Genomic DNA, 5,476 nt, shown 5'->3' on the forward strand with positions numbered 1-5,476 from the left:
TTGTTTCCATCATCATCATTATGAATGACATCATCATCAGAATTATGATTTTTGGGGACATTGACTGCCTTCTGTCTGCCTATTGTACATAAGTGGGTGGAAGGTGGATGTCACAGGATTGGATGATATTTTAGAGCTTCATTTTTTTCTTGCTCTTACATGCCCCCCAGCATGCACAAGCAAAGTACTGTCACTGCATTGTCCATTGGACAGTGCTGATCACAAATAATATCCTGTGACCAATCAAAGCATCACACAATGTAACCAACACCTGAAGATAGCAGCTTGCCCCCACTTTGCCCTCACACACTGATTGGAGAGTGATAGAATAGAAAGATTCCAGATCACCAGCCAGTACAAGTGGAATCCAGTACCAGCAGTACCAGAAACAGCTTCAGTCTTCCTTCTATTATCATTCATCCCTCTACAGCACAGATATCAAACACAAGGCCCACGGGCTGAATACGGCTCGCCAGGCCCTGACATGTGATCCTCCAACCCAGTTTTGTAGCCGGAATGTGGAACTCCATTCTAGTCCAAAAGATTCACCCCCCTTCCTGACCAGCCCATTTTTTGCAATACTGCACTGTGTTGCTTTAGCTGACAATTGCGCGGTCGTGGGACGCTGTACCCAAATACAATTGTTTTACTTTTTTCCCACAAATAGAGCTTTCTTCTGGTGGTATTTTATCACATCTGCGTTTTTTATTTTTTGTGCTAAAAAAAACAATAGTTCTAAAATAAATATATATTTTTACATTCTACTATAAAACACATCCAATAAAAAATAAATTATAAAATCGAATTTCTTTCATCAATTTAGGCCAACATGTATTCTGTTTTTGGTAAAAAATCCCAATAACCATATATTGATTGGGTAGCACAAACTTTATAGCATCTACAAACTATGGGATAGATCTATGCAATCTTTTTTTCACTAGTAATGGTGGCAATCAGCGATTACTAGCGGGACTGCGACATTGTGGCAGAAAAAATCTGACATTAATTGACACTTTTTGGAGACCAATGACACCAATACAGTGATCAGTGATAAAAAATGCACTGTCACTGTACTAATGACACTGGCAGGAAAGGAGTTAACATCAGGGGTGAGCAAAGGCTTAAATGTGTTCTCTGGGAGTGTTTTTTTTTTACTGTGTGGGGGATGGTTTAACTGTACAAAGACAGAGATCTGTGTCTCTCACAAAATCTATGTCGTCCTTACTAACAGAACGGCAGTTTGTCTTGTTTACATAGGCAGACTGTCGTTCTGCCTCTCTCAGAATTATTGCCAGACCCGCTGATTGGCTACCGCTGTGTCCAATCACAGGCGAGCAGGTCTATGGCGGCGCACACGCACCCGAGGTCTAAAGACAAAATTAATATACAGTTATGTGGTTTCGCGTTTAAGGGCCGCCCTGCCGCAGTATATGTATGAGGGGCGGTCCTTAAGCACTTCCGCATATCTGTTAAATGTAATTTCCTGATAAATTTGCATTTCTGTCTACATTTCTACTTATATCTCATTGTGCTGCTGGATTCCTTATTTGAAAAAGGTGAATATTACCGCGCTTATCAGGGGAGAAAACAAGGAGGGAGGGGGGGGGGAGGGGTGAGGGTACAGCTGCGGCACTGAAAGGTGTATCAAACCATACGTAATTGTAAATAGGGAAGGTAGTGCTGCGCTAGTGGGTGGTGGATGGGTAAGTGTATGGACAGGTGGGGGAAGGGAATAAGATTGGTATAGCTGAAAATGAGAGCAGTATAACCAAAAATAGCATAAACAAAGAATAATCAGTGAACAATACTGGTGCAAATCATATAACTCCACACATTTCTCTTTGTGTGATAAATACACTAAAAAAAGAGGTAATGAATAGTGCAAAAAATTATATATAACACAACACCTAAATAACTGTGATGGGTAACAATATTAAACAGGTGATAAACAGTCCTTGAACAAGGCTTAAGCTGTGTCAGCAAAAAAAAAAATATATATATATATATATATAAATATATACAAATATATAAATAATCATTTGAAAGTCCAAAAAAAGAAAAAAGTGCTGGTGTAGGTCCGCAGTGTGAGGTTATAAGTGGGTAGATATCCAGTGATCCTTTTAAAATGAATAAGGATGTCCCCTTACCTTACTGCTGTAAGGTAACAGCATATAGATCCAACCACTTTAAATGGTTAACCAGATGGGCTCTGATCCAGGAACGACAGGTCCTCGTTGGAAGTCTCGTCCCAGACTAATCAGTATCTCGCCCCAAAGAAATAAAGCATCGATAGTGTGATATCGTTTAAAATTTTAATTCTCGTAACTTAATAAACAAGGGTACTCACATTGTTAAAAATACAATTAGGCATATAAAGCAGAAGGGGGGGGGCAGTCTGTCGCCAACATCACCTCCGATACCTCTCAGTGGTCTCATGCGCATTCGTCACTATCATGTGACTTCCTCAGGAGTAGTGAGAGGCATAGGGGAGATGTCTTATATAGGGTGACTTGTTTGGTAGACTGTCAATTAACTCAGCTGTTTGTCATACAGGAAGTGCAGCTGCAGCCATTTTCCCGTAGCCTGCTGGTGTCTATTAGGAGTAAAGATCCTAATATACCACCCAGCAAATATTTGGTTTAATGGCATTAAAAAAGATGGATGACAAGCATGCCATCTCATTTATATAAAAAACTTAGGGCAGGGAACGAAAACGGCGAGAAAATGTGAAAAATAGATAACCAGAGATATCCCATTATGTCTCCATAACATTGTGTGTTGACACTCCAAAACGTTCCACCGGAAATCCGGCAGCCGCCATTTTGTTGGAGCTCAAAAGACGCCCCCAGCGTCTCACAGGGCGCTTGGCGTCCGTTTCTTCCATTGGGCCATCTTGTCTGGCATCTGGTTGGGAGCCAACACGTGACCCCCCGACCTCGGCCAACAACACGGACCAAGCAAACAACCTGCAGTGGCGGCGTCCGTCGAGAACGAGCGCCGCCGGAAGTGGAGTCGCGGCTGTTTTGCAGCCACCGGAAGTGGAGCTGCGGCCATCTTTCCGGAGCTACAATTGTAATGATAATGTACAGCATCCTAAAAGGGAACATTAAAAACATTTAGAGCGAGGGGGAATGTATTTAATAGCTCATAATGCACCTAGAGGGGTTAAAAACTCAAATAATACCACATATAAGAGGTATTAAGAGCCCGAATAAAATTATTTGTTAAAAAATATAAAAGTTTTAAGAAAAATTTATGGCAACATATAAATATATAAATTTTTGCATTGAATAGGTATGCCACATGAGGTTAAAAATCGTAGATGACGTGTGCAAAAATATCCACATGTAAATATTAAAACAAACTGCGTCATCAATATTGAATAGCAAGGGAGAGGAACAGAGGAGATATATGAAGCGAGATATTAAAATAAATTAAAAAATATAATCCTAACGGTCACTTAAAAAACAATTAAGATCAAAATCTATATTAAGACCTCGAGGGGCAAAAGTATCCAAAGTGAATATCCAGCGAGATTCTAACTGGCTCAATGTTCTAACTTTATGGCCACCTCGCCAATGTTTCACATAGGGCTGTATGCCCCAAAATCTGAGATGTGTCGGATCTTTATTATGGTGAGTGAGAAAATGTCTGGATACGCTATGTTTATCAAAACCTTTAAGGATGTTTTGAACATGTTCTTTTATGCGCACTCGTAGTGCTCTTTTGGTCCGACCTATATATTGTAATCCGCAACTACATTCAAGTGCGTATACAACTCCCTCTGTGTTACAGCAAATAAATTCTTTTATTTCATATACATCTCCTGTACTTGTTGCAGTAAAGTCTTTCTTCTTCTGGTTCGGTTTATGTGTTCTCAAACATGCGTAGCATCTTTTGCATGGAAAAAAACCCTTACCAGTGAAAAAGGAGAGGAAGTTATTTTTATTTTTGGGCGGATCAGGCACATTTTTGACAATCTTATCCCTAATGGTAGGTGCCCTTTTATATACAAATTTTGGAATCGATGGAAGAATACTCCCTAGTTCTTTGTCAGCCAGTAATATATTCCAATGGCGTCTGATGACTTTTTCAATGCGTTTATGTTGTATACTGTAATCGAAGATGATGGGCATCAGATCTTTGTGTATTTTTTGTTTAGGTTTATCGCTCATAAGGGTCCGTCTATCCATTGTTGCCACTTCTGCAATCTTCTGGTTAATAAAGGAATTGTCGTATCCTTTTTGTTTAAACCTTTCTCCAATAACTTTTGCTTGGGCTAGGAAAATATCTTTGTCTGTACAATTTCGTCTTAGGCGCATTAATTGTCCTTTTGGAATGTTAAAAAGCCAATTTCTATGATGGCAACTTTCAAGCGGCAAGTAGCTATTACGATCCACATTTTTGAAATGAGTTTTAGACCGGAGTTGATTATTTTCTTGTTCCACCTCTAAGTCTAAAAATGTGATCTTTTTGTTGCTGATTTCCCAAGAGAGTTTAATATTTCTGTCATTGGTGTTCAAATCTTGTAGAAAATCTGCTAGTGTTTCTTTCTCGCCCTTCCACAGTATGAAGATATCGTCAATATATCTTTTATATATGTACAGATCATCAGGTGGTTCGGAAAAGATTTTCCCTTCTTCCCATTGGGCCATGAAAAGCCCAGCTACACTAGGAGCAAATTTTGCCCCCATGGCTACGCCGGTTTTTTGGACTTTCAAATGATTATTTATATATTTGTATATATTTATATATATATATATATATTTTTTTTTTTGCTGACACAGCTTAAGCCTTGTTCAAGGACTGTTTATCACCTGTTTAATATTGTTACCCATCACAGTTATTTAGGTGTTGTGTTATATATAATTTTTTGCACTATTCATTACCTCTTTTTTTAGTGTATTTATCACACAAAGAGAAATGTGTGGAGTTATATGATTTGCACCAGTATTGTTCACTGATTATTCTTTGTTTATGGATTCCTTATTTGTCTCTTTCACAAAGTTAGATTCATAATTTTTCAGTGTTGATCAGTATGTCGGGTGGCCCATACCCACCTAATTCTAGTGAATGGGCTCAGGATGTTCAGATAAGCTTCTAGTCACCTCTGTAGGTGCAGACACTGTGGAGTAATAAATGATCAATGTTTCCAGCAGAAGTAGTTTCATTCTGATCCACCTTCCATGCTTGACAGCCTGCCAGACTTCTAATCTCTAATGTAAACACAGATCAGGTACACAGGAGGAGGGGAGAGCAGAGTGCTGAGCCCTGATTAATGGCTACATTGCTTCTATTAGGAATTTAAGGATGAATTGCTCCATGATGTTAGGTTATATTGGGACAAAATCAGAGCCCCCCCACCGCAAAGCACCCCCCATGTTGAGGGCATGTGGTCTGGTATGGTTCGGGAGGTGTGACACTTGCTCTTTCCTGACCTGCTGGGCTGCATGCTCGGATAAGGGCCTGGTATGTT

The sequence above is a fragment of the Rana temporaria genome, chromosome 1 (genome assembly GCF_905171775.1).
Source record: "Rana temporaria chromosome 1, aRanTem1.1, whole genome shotgun sequence".
Lineage (NCBI taxonomy): Eukaryota > Metazoa > Chordata > Amphibia > Anura > Ranidae > Rana > Rana temporaria.